Source organism: Haliaeetus albicilla, chromosome 12, assembly GCF_947461875.1.
Source record: "Haliaeetus albicilla chromosome 12, bHalAlb1.1, whole genome shotgun sequence".
Classification (NCBI taxonomy): Eukaryota; Metazoa; Chordata; class Aves; order Accipitriformes; family Accipitridae; genus Haliaeetus; species Haliaeetus albicilla.
This window is the reverse complement of record NC_091494.1, coordinates 41,544,320-41,562,622: the sequence shown is the minus strand read 5'-3', so window position 1 is coordinate 41,562,622 and position 18,303 is coordinate 41,544,320. Positions and strand designations below refer to the sequence as shown.

The following is an 18,303-nucleotide window of genomic DNA, read 5'->3' as shown; positions in this document are numbered from 1 at the left end:
ATACAAACGTCTAACCGAAGACACTTGCTGTAGAAAGATGTTTTTTTCAGGCATGTGGCTTATTTAAGATCTAAACAAGCGATTAAACTTTCAGCTCTGCAGAAACGCTCATCACTTGCCAAACTGCTCTGGGAGTGCTACTGCCGGCTTCGGCCGGACCAGTGTTAGCAACTGCAAAGCGAGTTGACCGAGCGCCTTCACAGGCTCCCTCCTGCTGCATTTTCATGCTCGTTTGCTGCTCCTTGTGCTGCAATAGCCTCTGGTGCGAAGGTCTGGGCAGAAGAGAGATTAATTCAAAGCATGTCTGATAGACGGTGTCTTCTGTTCCCTGCTCCTCCACCCAGAAGCATCCTAGTGGTCCCCGCGGGTCCTGCCACCACCGACGGTCGGTATAGAGAGATGCTGAGAGAGGACGAACACGAGGTGCTGCTGTACCTTCGGTGGTGCAGCCCACGTGAACACGGCAGCCAGCATGTTCCCGTACATCTCCCGGGGGTGCTGTGCCAGCAGAATTGGGGGTGGGAGGAGAGAGCCGTGTCCCCGTTCCCCCCACGATACACGTGTGGGTTGGGGCTGCTTGCCTCTTTCTTCTCCCCATTTCACTGTGGCTCTCCTCAGAGCAGGAGGGCTTTTAAATGTCTCCCTGTGCATTAAGAGTTAAGGGGACTGTGCAGCTCTGAAGATAAGAAACAGATGATAAAGGTTAGAGGAGGGATCGCGTTTCCATTATGCAGCCTGTAAATGCAAACTAATTAGAATGCAGCCTTGTTTCCGAGAAAATGCAAAGAAAGAAAAAGAGCAAAAAAATCCTCCTTTCCTCCCCAGGAAAGAAGCCGAGTGAGCACTAAAGGCCTGAGAATATGGAATAACTCAGCTTTGCTACTTCGACATGCTTAGAGCTGGAAAATACACATCAGCCAAGGTGTGCGAGCACGTGCAAGGTTGCTTCTTAGTGCTTGACTGGGAGTGCTGGGAGGCGGCTGAGGAGGTGCTGGGATGTCCTGGCCCTCTCCTGGGAAAAAACACTGCGGTATTGACCCTACCCCAGGACTGGAGGCAGCTGATCCCTGCCTAAGTCGGACCCGATTGTTCGTTGTGTTGGTCTAACGCTCAGCTGCAGGACAGGAATTAAAGCAAACCCAGTGGTTTTTGGTATGTTATGAGATTTTAAAGCACCAAATGAAAGAGTCTAGCACAACTTCAACACAGTTATTGCCTTTTAAGAAGAAAGCACTTAAGCGTGTGCTAAAGTTAGGCATGTTTATTGCTATTTACACCGACACAGATACCCGCTGGGCTCTCATCTTACTAAGGCAGAAGGGAAGCATGCCCTTAAAATTTTTGCTGACCTGGTGCCTAGGGATGTATTAGCAAAAAGGGTCTAAATGCTGGTTATTTCTGGGACTTTAACGCCTCCTATCCTTAACCATTCCCCAAGAGTGGAGGGTAGGTCCTTATTTAGTGACTTAGAGATGCTGCAGTTTCCCTCTACGGATCAGCTGGATGTGAATGTATGAACAACATTAGTGTTTAATTTTTTTTCTTTTGTTTTCATTTTCTTTTAAACTTTATTTTTCTCTCCTCTGCAGTTCATTAGCATCTTCCCTTTCCTTGCTTGCTTTCCCCCCCCCCCCCCCCTTGCTTTCTTCTGGAACCTAGAAGTATTTCACTGTGGCTTGCCAAATGATTTCTATCTCAGTGAAAAAGAACTTGCTATTTCCTGAAAACCTACCACTGTTTTCTCTCTCTCTCTCTCCCCCTCTCTCTAATACATTCTGAGTATTGAAACAAATCCAGGTAACTTGATAAGAAGTTAATGAAAACAAATGAATTCTGTTTTGCAAAGGTGCATTGAGGAGAAGGGCAGCAGTGTTTGGAAGGGAGGGAATTGTCTCTGCTGAAAAGAGATTTCAAGGGACATCTGGCTTTAAAATCCCCCCGGTGCCAAATTTTGCAGGGGAGAAATGGCAAAAGAAGAGGCTCTGTAGTTTTCCACTTCTGTGTTTTTTTTGTTATTTTAGACGTTGTTTGTGAGAAAGCGCTGGGATGACATGGTTTGGTCAATACAATGCGATGTGGTTTCGCTGCCAGCTGTTTCGCACCGGGGGGGCGAGAGGGGCCGCGCGTTCGGCCCGATGAACCCCGACCTCCCGAGGAGCCCCCGCTCCCGGCGTCGGTCCCAGCAGCCACCCATCGCACCCACCTGCCCACCCTTCCCACAGCCCAACCCACCCCGGCACCCCGTAACACCACGAGGAGAACCATGGCCATCGCTGCTCATGCCAATAAAATTCCCAATTTAGCTATTGTCCTATGGGCAGTTGAAGAGCTGAGTCCCCCAAGGACCTGGGGGACGTGGCATCCAGCCGTGCTCTGGCTATGGCTCTCGGGCCAAAGCATTTCCAGCGCGATGGAGATGTCACTGTCTCAAGGAGCGTTTCGGCAAGCTTTTATATTTTGTTTTCCATGGAGCTATTTTATGAACTGCACTGGAGCACACTGGGGAAAAAAAAAGAAAAAGTCTTCGTTTAACGAGCTGATTCTTTTATTAGGCTGATTTTCAACTGCATTTTACCTTTCAGCACACGGGAAGTTTAGCTTTTAAGAAGTTTATTTCTTTATCGTGCATTCATTTCCGAAGGCTTCGCTGTACTTCAGGGTAGATTTCTGTTTGGTTTGGGACTTGGAGAAATGAGCCTTTGAACCGATCAGTTGTGGGATAAGGTACTCTGTTAGTTAGGTGGGTTTCTGTGTTCTATAACTCACAAATATCACCCAGCATTTAAGAAAATGGATGATCTTTATTTTTTTCTTCACCCCCTCCCCCTCTTTGGCCCTCCCCATCTTCTATGTGATTTTTTATGGTCCGTGATTGGAAGCAAAAGGTCTAAAAGAGAGAGGAAATCAAGCCCGTCAATAAATGCTAAAAATATTTAGTGTGGCAGCCTCTGTATTTTCTTTTTTGTGAAACACTGATTAATATTCAGTGGTTGAAGGTTAATACCCCATTCATTTTATTCCCTTTACATCCTCTGCACAGCAGTTGCTGCTCCAATTTCGACTTCTAATTCATGCAAATCTGGTTCCAATCAGGATATTAGTAACTCACTGCATAAGCAGGAGGGGAGTTAAAAAAAAAAAAATAGAAAAAAATCACACGATTGTTAAACTTATCTTTCAGTACAAGCCCATACACACATATGGACACCCCAAATCCACAAGGCTGCTGTAATGAAAGGGTGTTCATTATGCATTTTTCTCCTTTAAAATACAGAGAGAACATCCACATAGAAGTAGTTTGGCAGGCTTACCCAGAAGTTATTGTTTTGATACAGCAGCGAAAGTCTCTGGCCTGGGTTACAAAGGAGATGGATGATAATAATAGCTCATGCTGAGCTTAAAATCTAAGATGCAGTGCAGGGATAGGAGTGATCCGTGCTCAGGTGAGGTTATCAACCCCAGCTTGGTGCATGAAATGTCTAGGTGCATGAATAATGCAGAAAAAAATTATATTTTGTTTCCTCTCCCCCCAGGTTTTTTTTTTTTTTTTTAAATGTGAGTGCAAAGCAGTTTCCGTGAGTGAAGTGGCTGTTTCCAGCCATCCAGTGTTGTCCATGGATGCCTGTGCCTGGTTTTTCCATCCTCTTTGGAGGGCGATGGGGTTCTGCATCGCTGCGGCACTGTGCTCTCTGAAGAACAGGCTCCGCTGAGGACTGCAGGGGCTGGATGTGGGACCTCAGGTCTTGCAAGGCGAACCCCAGTGATTCCAACCGCATGGGCCGGATCCTGCCACGGGGAGGGTGCTGGTGTGGACCCAGCCCTCAGGGAGGACCACGCTTCTAAGGCTGATGCGCTGCTCGTTCCCGGCAGGTTGGCGCATTGTGCCTCAGCGCTTCCAGCATCTGGTCAGAGCAGACGGGCCACAGCAAAAGGCCCCCATAGAGTAAACTGCCTAAAGCCCAGCGTATTTATCTTGGAAAACACGCAGGGTTCAGCCTTCCCTACCAGGAACCCCAGGCGAGGCTGGGAGCCAGGGCGGGTATGTCAAAACTTGCTGCCTGTGCCTCTGGGGGTGAGGATCGGGGTCGCTCGGATCCTGCACGCGCAGGGATGGGGATAGCTTTGCTGCTGAGTGATGCAACCCAAACTCAGGGTGCTGGGAGAGCTACGGCATGTGGCCGTGCATCCCCATCCCAGCATGCATGTGTGTCGGTCCCTGTGGCGGCGTGGCTGATCTGTGGCTCTCCGTGCTGGAGAGGGGACCCTCTGCCTGCCACTGCCCGCCTGTGAGCGGTTCTGATGTCCTCGAGTACCGCTCCAAAGTGGGAGTGGGGAGAGGAGTGTGGTTATGATTTGATTTAGATGGGTTATAAGGAAGAAATTTTTCACAAGGGTGCTGAGACACTGGAACAGGTTGCCCAGAGAAGTTGTGGATGCCCCATCATTGGAAATGCTCAAGGTCGGGGCTTTGAGCAACCTGGTCTAGTGAAAGATGTCCCTTCCCAGGGGGGGTTAGACTAGAAGATCTTTGAAGGTCCCTTCCAACCCAAACCATCCTGTGATCTACGGCAGGCCTTAGGCAGCGAGCGGGAGGTGGTGGCAGTCCAAGGTCTGGTCTTCACCCATGCGCTGTTGGACCGGGAGGCACGCGTGAGTGTGACGGCCCCCTCGGACCCCCCAGGAGTGGCTGTGCTCCCTTCCTCTGGAAGATGCTGCTTCTACAGCATCTTCCTCAAAGGCAAAAGCATTTTCTCCCTCCATGGATCACTGGTGACTTCAACTTTTAAAAATAAGCAAAGGCTCCAGCACAGCCCTGCACATGATGTCTAGCCAAAATGCAAAACTTTACCACAGTGCACAAGTGGGCTGTGTTTTTCCGACCAGGGAACAACGTTAGGGCCCTTTCATCACCTTTCTTTTGCACTTCTTTTAAAAATGATTTAAATTGGAGGCAATAGTATTGAACCTCTGACACTCAGACAAGACTTTCTGAATCACACTCTTAAACTGCATACATTTTCTATAACCACTTTGCTTGCAGCTCTTGTGGTTTGTTTTATTTTTTTCTCCTAAGCATTTGTTCTTTCCACTTGGTTTGCTGTTTGTGCCATCTCTGTGAGATTTCATTTAATTTTTTGCCTCGATATAGGAGAGAGCGCTGGTGACCGCCAGGGGTTCATTTCCCAATCCTACTGCTGATGCACTCCAAAACCCAAGGCTTGCTTCCAGCCCTTCTTGAGCAGCAGCATTAAAAACGTTGTGCCGAACCCTCAGTCCCCACGTCTACCGCTGAGGAAAACGCACAGCAGAGGAAAGTCAAATTCCAGATTGCTCAGCAGAAAGGAAAAACCAGCTTGGAAGCCCCTCTGGAAAGGGGCCAAGCAATAATCTCATGCTGTGTGGGTGAGAATGGCAGCATCTCCCTTGGACTTAGATGGAGCAAGAGCTGCTCGCACCCACTCAGCATCCAGCCTGCTACATTTACAGCCCTGATTTTGAACCAGCTGAATGAAAATACTTGTGGGCAGCAAAAATAGCCGGTGCTGAAAACCTGTGTCTACTGAGGGTGGAAATTGCTGGGAGTTCCTCCGTGGCTGCAGCCGATCATGAGAACCTGTCTCATAAATAAGACGCGGTTGCGCGGCGTGCCGCGGCTGCGGTCCCCTCCGCTGCGGCGGCACGGTGCCCGTGCACCCCGGTTGCAGCCCCGGTGCACTCATGGGCCCTCGACCACAGCACCACAGCCTGGTGGCTTGGAGGGTGCTGGTGAATGGGTCAGTGAGAAACAGGCCTTTTTTTGGGGAAAAAACCAGTGCATCATGCATTTTTCCATTGCATCAGCACACTATGCAGTGGGATGGAGGAGTTTGTCACCCCAAACTTTAATGTACTTTCTGCTCCCTCCCTTAGTCTCGTGATGCTAGAGTAGGAGTGGGATTATATGGAGCCACTGGGGTTACTGCATCATCTATGGTGCGTTCGCAAAGTGGAATTTAGCCCTCTGGGTATGTAAACATGCCGTGAAATGCATGCAAACCCAAATTTTCTATCAGCTGGCAAGATATAGTTAAACAATCTAATCTGGAGCCCCAAAGGGAAACGTTAATGCTATGCAAACCTCCTGCTCTGGCAGAGGGGAAGGCAGTGCTGGCAGAGTGAGTGCCAGGCTCCTGGAGCCCCTTCCCGTGGGAAGGACGAGCGGGCTCGTCCCCCGGCACGATGCCCTTCGGAGATCAAGGAGGGGAGAGCTGCCGTACATTGCTGCGGGGACGCTTTTGCATTTGAAGACCCCAGAGCAGGACCGATGGAGCAGACCCATCCTCGTGCTCACGTGGGCCAGCAGCTGGTTATCGGCCGCATGCGGTGCACGGGAAAGCGGCTCTGCTGTCGCGGGGGTCCCGGGAGAGAGGGGTGGGCAGTGGCCACAGTCCAGCAGCCAGCAGAGGGAGAGTCGGAGCGTGAAGCGCAGCTATTCCCAGGGTTTATTTCCCAGGAGCGTGGGTTTTGAAAGCTACAGGTTGCCGTTGGATTTTAGTGACTGTAAGGAAGCCCTTTGGCTCTCAGCAGCAAGAGATGGGGATGCCATCACCGGCGTTTTGGTCGGCAGAGCCCAGTGCCAGTTAACTGGGTGATCTGGGACATGTCCCAGTCTCATCTCCTCGCGCCTCCTGTGCTGGGAGGACAGGGAGGAGGGACTGGGGTACCAGCCTTGTGCACGCAGCAGCTGGGGTTGCTGCCAGCGCTGCTTTGCCATAGCAATACAAAGAAGCAGGATGAGCCTGGCTTTAGCCTGAAGGTCTCTGGGGTCCTTTGATGGAGAGTGCTGGGGAGGCACAGGATGGCACGGCCACACCAGTAGCTGCATCGGTCGCAGGGGCTGCCTCGGCTCCCCCCTGCCCCGGCTTTGCCTCTGCTGCAGCGCAGCAGGAGCACTGGCCATCAGCTGTTGGTACCTCTGTACTGACTCACTCATTTATTTTTTTGGTGCTTCCAGAGCTGGCTCTCAAAGCCCATGTGGAAATGCTTGAGCAGCCATTCTAACCTTTGGGCTGCAATAATTAGCCTCACATGGCATCTGATCTGCAACATGTGGCCCAGGCCATTACTTTGCTTTAGCTGCTTGTTAGGCCCTAATCTCTGTTTGATTTCAAGGTGAAACCGATTTGAGTTTCCTGAGGTTTCTCAAACGAGCTGCAGGGGTGCTGCCCCCTTCAATCCCGCTTGTCTCCTGCAGTCGAGCCTGCGTCTGGAAGGAGGAAGGAGTCAGAGATCACCTGCTGAACCCGCTCCTCCGGGTACCATCCCCATCACCGCGATGCTGCGGGGAAGTGAGGCGACATCTGATTATATTTGGTCCTTATTGATCTGAAGTTTCCGCAGGCTCGTTTAGGAGGAGGTGAGTCCCTGGTCACCTCGAGAGGAAGGTTTGCATCCTGCTTGCATGCTCCTAGGTGGGTACGTTGTAAATTAGCCACTTGTTGTTACAGATGTTTGAAGCTTTCCCTGTCAGCTTTGCATTTGGTTTCCCTTCTGCCCTAATTGAGACCAGAAATCCAATTAGACTATAATCCTGTCCTTTTTTGAAGTCCCTGGCTGCAGCGTCACATAATCTGAGACGGTGGATGTTGTGCTAGTGATGGGACCAACTGGCTGTGGTGAAATCCTTCCCTCGTGCAGATGATGAAATGCATTTTTAAGATCCATCCATCGCCATCCATGTCAGGAATCGGCGTGTGCTGTACTTTGCCGTTCCTATTAGGGACAGCAGATGTTTAAACAAGGGCCTGTGGCATGCACAGCCTTCTCACTGTTACTGATTAGGCACGAGCCCCTGCCTCATGCAGAAGGGACGGCCGTTGCTTGAAGTGGCTCCTATTTATTTGCACAGATGCGCTGGGTGAAGGGAGGTGGGGCAGATATTTCAGCAAGGCCCCCGAAGAAGCTTGTTTATAAGCGGCATTTCCTTGATTCAGAGATCTTGGGGGCATCTATGAGCTGCCCCTGCTTAATTCTGGCTGGACAATTGCTGTCGCTGACTCTGGTCCGAGCCTGTAATGTCTGTCTCAGGAGCTGGGCATGGCTGTGCAGCTCAGCACGGTGCCAAGTGAGTGTTACTGTTGATAAGTTGGATCCTGAAAATATAGCAGTGCCCTGCAAATTGTTATCCTTACAATGCATTCAACATATGTGTATGTTATGTATTTTTAATATATTATATATGTATGTAGCATGTGCGTATGTGCAGTGTGTACACGCATATTTACATGCATACACTCATGGTTTTGTGTGTGCTGTGCAGAGATTTGAGGAGTTTAGAGATGTATGTCACCATTGTACTTGGAGAATAATGGAGTTAATGCTCACCTATGAGGCTTAAGCATTGTAGACTCAGTGGTTTCTGAGCCTGGGGGATGTCAGCAATGATCCTTCGGAGCTGGAAGGGGCTTGTGCAAGCTCTGAGCTGGCTGGTCAGCCGTAGTCCATGCTGCAAACTGAAAGGGCTGCCAAGCCATCGAATCGCTTTCCATTGCGAGAGCCAGCTGGTAGTGTGTATCTGTTGCCTCACAGTAGGCAAGCTGCTTTGGGCTTGGTATTGACCGTGGGCTTGAGCTGGGGCTTTGAGCGCGCTGAACTGAGCTTTTCAGCCCAGGAGCACAAGAGCTGCAAGCTCAGGCAGCTCAGATTAGCTGCATCTCCCTTCTCTCCTTCTATCTGCTATAGAAAAACAGGAAACTGCACCAAATTAGCTCGGCAGCTGAGCCTCCCGAAAGCCACAACATGGCAATTGTAGGCACCACTCAGTTGCTTTTTTCCTACCCTAGAGCAGCCGTGCGTTAGGCCAGCAATTTGATTTGGTGTCTCAGCCTGCTATTGTGGAAGAAAGCAAGAAGGGAAAAAAAATTAAGGGGAGAGATTTTAAGCTCAGGGCCTCCCATTGCATTGTTTTTATCCTTTTCCCATCCCGGAAAAAGAATCAAAAATAGCTCAAAGCCCATTTTTCTGCACAATTAAATTAGGCTGAAGAGATGACAGAAACAGCACTGTCCGGCTCTTGATGCTTTTACGCCTCGTTGGGCAAGACAGAGTCATGTCGACTTTGGGAATTTAAGTGTTCTGGTGGAGCCAGGCTCTGGCCACAGCTCCCGAGGGCTCAAGGACGAGTTTTCTGCCAGCAGGTTTCCACAGGGAGTGCAGCTATGGCCGTATCGTACCTCCCATGGCCTGGCACATCCCGTGTTGGTGATGTGAGTAGTTGAGCATCACTGAAGTACTTTTAGATGGTTGTTGTGTGGCTGTGCTTTTGTCCGATTAAAAAAACCCAAACAAACCTCAAAACCTAATATAGTATCATGTAATACTTACAGCTGGGACTGTTTCAGTGATTAATTTCAAGTATGTTTTCTTGTGGTGGGCATCAACAGCGTCAGCAGTAGAAAGGACATTCTTGTACCTGGGAGGTCAATGTTTGCAGGATTGATTGCATGATGGGGTGAAGCCCAAATGGCTGCAGCGTGAGGTTGGGAAGGGTCCAAAATTTCTGAGAGTCTGGAAACCTGTGCAAAAGGAAAAGACAAAAAATGGGTGACTAATTCTGGGAAGGTTTATAAAAGACAATTAAATGCAACATCTAGAAACACGAGCTGCTCTATGCTGGTTTAGAAAGGAAGAGTTTGCCCCAGAGGGGCACCAGGAATTTCAAGGGAAAAGAAATTGAGCCTCCCCCAGCTGCACATGCCTGCATTGCTCACGCTTATCTGGCTCGTCCCGTCTTCAGTGTAAAGGTGTACCTGTTAAAAGTGTAATTGTCCTCAGTTTAATTTTACGTCATTTTGACAAGGCTGGTAGGGCAGACAAGGGTAACGTAGAGGGATTCAGCCTTTATTTTACCAAAATTTGCTTTTTTTCTCTCTCCTGCACTTCCATTGTTTCCCAGCCTGCCAATTCCTTCAGCTTTGCCTTAAAGCCCTGATTCTCAGCTGGCAAAATTCCCCTTACGCCTGTGATTTGACCCATTATTTGACTTGTTTACTTTTGGCTGTTCTCCAAATATGCCTTGCTCCCAGATGCCTCCATTTGTGGATGCTTTAGGTTGAAAGCTAACTTATGTGTATTGATGATTTAAATATAACCTCAACACTTATTTTTTGGGGAAAAAAGAAACTGCAGCCAGCGAAAGGGTAGGAAAAATGTTTATGCAGGGTATGGACCTTGGTGCGCTGCTGGTTTTGGCTAGTCGAGGCTCACGCAGCTTTACCCTCCGATGGGGACTCGCTGCTGGGGATGGCCACAGCCTCCAGCCCCACGGCAACAGGATCCTCAGCTGGAATGAGCGGCCGCAGATCTGGACAGGGATCCGAGCGCTGTCACCCGGGGCTGCCAACTTCTTATGCAGCTTTGGGCAAAGCGACTAACACAAAGCGGAAGCCCTCAGGAGGACCAAATTCTTCCTCAGCCTTTCAATTAGCTTCTAATCCCTTCGCTCCCATAAAATCTCAGCTGCAGGCTGCCCCTGTTTGTGTATTTCCACTGGCCACGAAAGCCACCTCCCTGAGCATCTGTCTATGCGGTTTAGGCTGAAACGTCTCTCCGTGCCAATGGCCACACCTCTCCGCAAAGAACATGTAATTGCAAACTCTTTTTTTTTTTTTTTTTCTTTTTTTCCTTTCCTCCTATTTAACGTAAAACAAGCAGACACCCGTCACCATCCTCTGCTTCGGCTCTGATGCAAGCTTTTTCCACTTGGCCGAGTTAGGCGTTCAAAAAATATAAATAAATGTGAAGAGAAAAGGGGGGAAAAAAAAAAAGGCCGTCAGTAGAGATATTTTTAAACACATGACACAGAGGAGTGTGACACACTTGGTGTTCTCAGTGGGTGGGTGCAGTGTTATTTCATGTTATTCTTGTTGCTGGGCCCAGCATTACAAGTGTACGCGTTATTAGTGGTGTCTGATAATAGCGTGTGGCACAACTGCCTGGTCCCAACCTGCCGCGAGGGGCTGGGAGGCTGCGGCGCTGGCTGGTGGGGAGGGTTTGGTGGGTGGGTGTCCAGCCGCAGCCCCGTGCCGATGGTGCCGGGCTTGTTTATGCCTCCGAGCATCGTTAGGATGGAGAGGCTCCAAATCAAGGGCATTTCATTGCCTCGCTCGTACCCCGTTTTGCTTGGGCACGTCCACCTGAGCTGGCGTTGCTGCAAGTCCATCTTTCCACGTCCGCTTGTCCGTCTGAGGGGTACTGGTCCTCAGGTGGTGGTTCTGGGGATGGATGTGGAGGGAGCAGGGACCACGTGTGTGCGGGAGCCGGGGAGGTGGTGATGAAGGTGGCAGAGGCTGGTGCCGGCCAACGTCTGACAGACTCGTACATGAACTTGTGGTTTTATAGCCCTATAAAAGGCAGCTGACAGAAGAGGTTCTGATTTTTGGAGGCTCCAGCTGAGCTGGGAGGAGCCGGCCTCGTCTCCCGGCGCCGGAGCCGCGTCTGCTGGTGCCGAGCCCCGGCCGTGACGTCGGGGAGGGAGAGCCAGGCTGGGATTCCCGGCGTGCCGGAGGGCAGGAGCCGGGCGCTCACCCCAGCTATCGCCGAGGTCCTGCCAGCAGCGCTGAGCTGCTGCTTTCCTGGCTCGCCTCTTGGAGACTCTGTGCAATGCTTGGAAGGGACTTCTTAGCACCTTGCTCCGCAGGTCGGGCACATCTCCCCCCCCTGCCCTGGGTATACTGTTGGCAGTTGCGTTGCAGGTACAGGAGTTTGCAGGGAAGGACGAGGCCAGCTGAGGTCCTAGGTCTCCGTTCGTCTCCAGCGCACGTACGCCAGGATGATGGGCAGAGCTGGTGTAAAGCAATACAGCTCCGCGATCTGGTCCGCAGCTGGCTTCCCTAACGTGGCCTCTTTCACTCGCGGGTTTGCTTTCCCTTCCCTGCCCGCTTCTCCCCATATCCCCTCGTACAGTTCGTTTCTGTTCGATACCTAAATACCTTGCTGGAGCCGGGCCAGGTGACTTGGCCCGGGTCCCTTCTGGCGCTGGCTGCTTTCTTGTGGATTGCTGCCGCCGTCTCTGGGGCTGAGCCCTCAGCAGGACCGCGCCAGTGATGGAGCAGGATGGGCACAAGGTAGGGCTACAGGAACAACACCTTAAGATCTGCTTCCTTTGAACCCTTGGAGGTTTCAAATCAGGGCAGGGGCAGGGCTGGGGATGCACCTTCTATTCCCGGTTGTAGCTGGGACTGTCACAGAAAGTTTGCTCTCGTCACAACATGTGCTGGTGTGAAGGTTTAATGTTGGACTCAGGGGTGCTCCATCTTAACCAGACTTAGCCTGGAGTTACCAGCTCAGAAACCAGGGAAGAGTCCTCCTCATCCCAAAGCAAAGCAAAGGCAGCAAGGAGAAGCTATGGACTCAGAAAAAGGAGAATTAACCTTTTAAAGAAGTTGAATTTCTGTTAAATCCTATAAGATGTGGATAAAAGGAGAAACTAACCCCTTGGAAATGTTTGGCTCGGATACGTTTGTTCTGTAAAGCTGGAAACTGGAGGAAATTTGTCTTTTGACCCATTCCTGTATGAAACATGGGAAAACTCGCTGTAAAACTCAGCGTGTGGGATGTGCTGTTTCATCGCCTGTTATCTGCGTGGAGATGCAGGGCCAGCTCGGAGGCTCCTGAGCCTCGGCTGGGTGCTACGTCACTGGAAACTGGGGAAAGAAAGTGAAAAGCGAAGCCCTGAGCTTTCCCTTTCTCCCACTCAGCTTGCTCAGAAATCTCCATGGTGCTCCTATGCCTTGATCCCCCACCACGACCAATGGATCCTGGCTCTTTTTTTATGGAGACTCCCCACCGAGGTAGACGCTAGTTAAAAGGTTACTACCCAGCTGTGAAATATGTAGACAGGGTAACAGCTAAATGGCGGAGTGACCTCATATCTCGTATTTATTGACTAAATGTGGCTTGAACTAGTCACCACTAGTAAAATAAACCACAGCCCCAAGTACTGCAGGAATATTCCATGGCAGACAGACTCCTGGTTCCTTGTCACACTCTTTCTTTCACTTGAAATATAAAAAAAAAAAGGCAAAAACTTTGTTACTAATCTCATTTCGTTTACAAGGTAGGTCCTGCAGAAACCCTTTCAGTGCAAGCTTACTTTTTCCTATGAGGAGAGCTGGGAATCAATCTGGTTTTGCACTGAAAGAGAAGGAGCGAATAAGCCCTCTGGATTATGTTTTTGCCAACATCCACCTCAAGAAAAATCTTGATCAGACTAGGCCAGACGTGTTAGGCTTTAACAGAGAGAGCTGGGTTCAGGCGGCTTTTTTGTGACATCTATGTCCACATCACACTTGCTACCTCAGGGATGAGAAATAGCTATGAAAAATCAGGAGGCTGCCTGAAGAAATGGATGTGGTATAAAGGTAAAGTGATTCATTTCTTGCTTCTGCAGTGAATTAAACCCATTCAGCATCAGAGATGTTTTCCTGAGCATCTCCAGCTAGTCTAACCCCTCTGAAGGCAGGAGCGGCTGTGTCACGGGTGTCAGGAGCCTGGTAAATATGCTGGAGGCTGCAGAGTGCCGAGGGGTGCACAACAGACGAGGTACATCGGTAATGTTCCCAGAATCAGGGAATCACCACTTCCACAGTGCTGCCGTCAGAAAGGGCCGTTCACCTCCAGCCTCCTTTGCACAGCACCCAGCAGAGACGGGGGAGAATTGGGAAAAGTCGCAAGAACTTGGTTTTTCAGCTTCACTGTCGCAACAGCGGTCGCTCACCTTCAGCGTAAAGAAATGGAAGAAAACAGTAACTGAAATGCTTGAAGTAGCACTGAGAGAGAGTTAGTGATTCTGGGTGCTGTTCCACCAGGAAGCAGAAATTCAGTTTGTCCCATGCCCTGGCACCCTGATTGCTCTTGGCATCTCTGTCTTGACACGGCACGTGCCTTTTCCACCAGCCCCCTGTGATGCGGAGCCTGGTTCAGGCTGTTGCACCCACGGCATCGCCTTCCCCGAGCCCCCGAAGTCGCTGGCCGGGTGACCCGTTTCTCATCGCCTCCTGACCCAAAAGCCTGTGGGGTGTTGTAAACCATCTGCGTTGCGGCTTATTAGCTCACGGCCGTCTGTGGGTCCCGGGGGGTGGTGGGTGGTGGAAGCCCTGTGCCACAATAACGGTAGTCTGGGCTGGAAAAGCCACAGTGCGTTGCAGGTGTTGCTATAACGTACCTCCCGGGATTACCTTTTTGGTCAAAATCCATGATGCAGTGTTTCCCTTTACATGCACATGGTGGTGGGGGGGGATGATGCCGAGTATTGGAAAAAAGATGAACTTGGCACCAGGACGGGATACAGATGTTACAGCCGTGAGCCCACGTCAACATGGGCTGTAAACTGCAGGCTCGGAGCCGAGCAGCAATTCGTGGCTGCCTTTCAATACGGTAACGATGCAGAAATCCCTTCCCTCACCCATCCTTCCCCTCCCCGCCCAGCAATTTCTCAGCTAAACTATTAAAGAGACTCAAAATTCAAGGGCCAAATGAGAATGATTATTTGGAGGTTACTAGTGAGATGCAGTGTTGATATCTAGACTGGTCAAAAGTCTTCTTGGTCATGTCACCTGGGATCTTATGCTAATTGTTATCGCGGTTAGTTTTTCCAGGCTAATATGTGGATAGATAACGAGGGTCAGAGAAAGGAGAGGAAATGGCCTCGTTAATGCTCTGTAGAGATAATCATTCCTGCTTCTGTCTGGAGGGAACTTTGCCAGCAGAGAACAACAGAAGAATCTTTCCCTGCTGATGTGACACCCATTCTTCCCTAGCAAATTGGGTCACTGAGACTGAAGCCCTCTCTCTTTCCTCTTTTTTTTAGGTAGGAAAAAATAATTGTGTCTCCTACTGTCTATGATAATATTTTGATAGGGGAATAAATATTAAAAAGCCATTATAAATGTCCCAAAATACCATAGCACTATTGCAGAGTTCTGCATTTAGGGAAGCGCTGTTCACAAATGGTGAAGCTGGTGAATTGCTATTTTTCAACCAGAAAAAATAACTTCATTGCTTTCTTGCCCTTATTATTCTTTGATTTGTTTAATTTCCTGTCTCTGACTTGAGCAGGACACTGGTTTGATTTGTGTGTCAGCTACGTTTACTCAACACACGATGAACAGGGTTTGAAGACTTTGTTGGGATGTATTTGTGCTGCTTAATTTTATCTGTGGTTCTGGCTGTCCCCAATTCTTCAGCACTGAACACAGCCAACTCTGGGCTGGGGTAGCCAACCATCCTCCAGTTTGGGGCTGAAGCCATCATGTTTCATGGTTTCCACCTGAGGTCATAAATCATGCCGGAGCTGGATTAAAGCTTAGGTTAGATTCACTGGCAGTTTTGCTATTTTCACTGAACCTTGCAGTGATTTGGACGTGAGCTGAAGATTTATGCGTATTTGCAGAGCCCACGGTTCCAGGTCAGAGCTTGGACTGAGGCATTACCAGGGAATCATTGCTTCCCTGAACGTCTTTGGTGGCCTCATCTGAAGCAAGAGACATTGCTAGGAAAACGCATCCAGCGCTTATCTCCCTGCTGAGTCTCCTTCTGAGAAGTGAGAGACTCGATAAAACAAGCCCCAAAATGCTGATATAAACATTGCTCAGGAAAAATGTGATCTGCCCTTGTTGTTCTTCACTCAGGCAATATCAGAGTCTGCATGTAACGATGCTGGGAAGAGCATATGGGCAGATCATGGGCAGAAAATTAAAAGCAGAGTGGAATACAGGTTTTATTTTCCTTTTGTAATTTCAGAACCGGCAAATGGGGGTCATAGATGGATGGAATATCTCAGGAAAACCCCAGCTCTGTGTCCCTGACTTCAAGATAAATGGGCTGATGTGATACCAGTGTTTGAACCAGGGTGATGTCCTCCAAAATGTCCTGTCCCAGGGCAATCCCTCTCTTGGGGAAAGGTAACTTGCCTGACCTGTTTATTACAGCTGTTCCTTCTGGATTGCTGAGTGGTTCCCTGACATGATGCACATTGTCTTGTACCTGTGGCCACAATTTTCCTTTCTGTATTCATATGGATATTGTTGGCAGAGCTTGGACCACAGGTGACACCTTGTTTCAACCTGTGGGCAGGGGGCTCAGGCTTTGCACAGTCCCTTGGGATGCTGTGAGCTGAGACACCTCACCACTTACCCACCTCACACGTGCCAACCCACGTGTGCATCCGTACACGCACATGCACACGCATTCCCTCGCCGGCCGATCTCCAAATCTGTTCTGGAGGAGTTGGAGCTATAACAATACGGCAGTAAAAAATAATGAAATGCCATCATAAAAAAGATGTGGGAAAGCAATTATTTATTTATACCTAGGGAACTAGGAATAATACACCTGTTTCGTAGGGATGGCTGGCACAAAGCTGGCATTGCATAGTGGTACTTAATAATTTTTTACCGCACTTTATAGGCTCTTTCCTGCAATTAATGCTAAATAAAATCAACATTTTTCCAACTTGCATTTCTGGCTCTCATTAACTCCCTTCTTGCCATTCACCATCTCCTTCCCTCTCAGTATCTTTTCTTCTTTTGTATTTTTTCTACATTTTTCTTCACTCTTCACTTCTCATAAGCTCCAGTGTGTGGCAGCTTCAAAGAACAGGACCTGCTCTCTAATGGAATTAACTGAGTTTTACCAGCCTGGTGCAGGATCGTTCCAAACCATAGGGCTTAGCAAGGGCTACTCCTCCAGATGGAGCACGGGCACATACCCAAGTGCAGGGATGAGCCCCAGAGCCCTGGCACGGGGCTGGGTGGCAGCACCCTCCCCCTCGATTCAAGCCCACAGCTGGGTTGGCAGCAAACCCACAGAAAACCTACAGAGGACCTGATTTACAGCCGACGGGTGGCAATGCAAAAGGAAAGTTGGAAATTTAGACCATCATCTGCTCAAGTGAATTGATAGATAAATGTGAAGCAAAATGCTATTGATGGTGCTGGGAAATGATCTCAGGACAAAACTGGTCCTGAGCTCTGCACTGAATTAGTCGTCTTTCTCTGTTTTTTAGGAAGGAGAAACTTCAAGGACTTGCAGTAACTGGTGAAAATGTCCCCAGTTTGGTTGATACTTTCTCTGTTACTTCACTTGATCAGGCAATTTTTCTTTCTACTGCATCCCACCCCCCTGCCCCAAATTTCTTCTATTAATTCCAATCCCCCCCCAAAAAGAGGGAGAATTTTTGCCTTCATTAATCCTCCCCCCCTTCTGATTTTAAAATTGCAGATTTTCTGGCTTTATTTTCTATTCTTTTAAACAAAAAACTCCTGATTTTTCACACTGAAAAAGATTTTGGATGAAACACTCTCAAAATCTCCTGCCCCAAAACGCATGCGTTTATTCCTAATGCCACTGAAATTATTTAATGCTTTTAATATTTGTTTAAGTAGATAAAGTGAGCTGGGAGAGTAATTAAAAGGCAGGGTTCTCCCTGTGCCAGTGAACCTCAGGTGAGAAACTGGCCCGTAACCTCAAAGGCAGGAGAGGTTCAGCTCCAAGAATATGCACCATGAAGCCTGAAACCGAAGTCACCCAGGGCACTTTGCGATGGCGTGGGGAGCCCTTCCGAGCCCTGCATTCATCGCATCCAGAGGTTTTTTTCTTTTTTAATCAAGAGCAGTTGCAAACATGCCTCAGATCGCAGGACGGCTTTATCTGCCATCTCGTTCAGATGTGGGGAGGGTGGGGGGAAATAGGACCCACATGTTATCAGCTGATATATGAAATAGAGAGAGGATTATTAAGGAGGATAAAGGCCACAAGGAAAGAGGAGCCATGCCTGCTGCTGAGACCCATCTCTCCCTCCAAGCCTACGCTCCCTCCTCTCCCTTTTCCTTATAAACTCCAGTTAAATGATGAAAAGGCTGGTGTCAGGGTTTCAGGATTTATGTGGATAACGGCGCAGTGAGGCCTGGCATTAGAGAATTAGATCCACGTGTTGCTCCTGCAGGATGATCTATGGACAGGTTTCTGGGGATCAGCAGAAAAGTGAAATATGACGGCGGCTCTCCGGCTGGCTCTAATCTCGCCCCACTCCCATGTCCCCAACCTGCCGGCGGTTCCTCCCAGCTGTCCGCCAGCCCACGTGCCCTGCACCACCTCAGTTACTTCTCTGTGGCTCGTGGGTGCTCCTCTGGAGTGGCCCATCCATGAAGAGCGGCTCAGGAGCACCAGCCAGGACCAGGCATCCCGGGATGCTGCAGCCCGGTGCGGGCTGGACCCGGTGGAGAGGTCAGGAGGCTGCGCAGCGCCCCGGGGTAAGGCTGTTTT

At 49.5% G+C, this 18,303-nt stretch overlaps 1 long non-coding RNA gene across 2 annotated transcripts in view; it reads left to right on the top strand.

Annotated features, from left to right (window-relative positions):
- Positions 1 to 18,303, top strand: part of LOC138688217 (uncharacterized) — a 129,913-nt gene that overhangs the window by 98,776 nt on the left and 12,834 nt on the right. Inside the window, exons 6-9 of one of the 2 annotated variants that reach the window (XR_011327294.1) lie at positions 7,235 to 7,396; positions 15,781 to 16,085; positions 17,045 to 17,129; positions 17,984 to 18,290. This is a non-coding gene — a long non-coding RNA (uncharacterized lncRNA). Of the gene's footprint in view, positions 1 to 7,234; positions 7,397 to 15,780; positions 17,130 to 17,983; positions 18,291 to 18,303 lie in introns of both variants that reach the window. The other variant, XR_011327295.1, reaches the window with a different exon arrangement.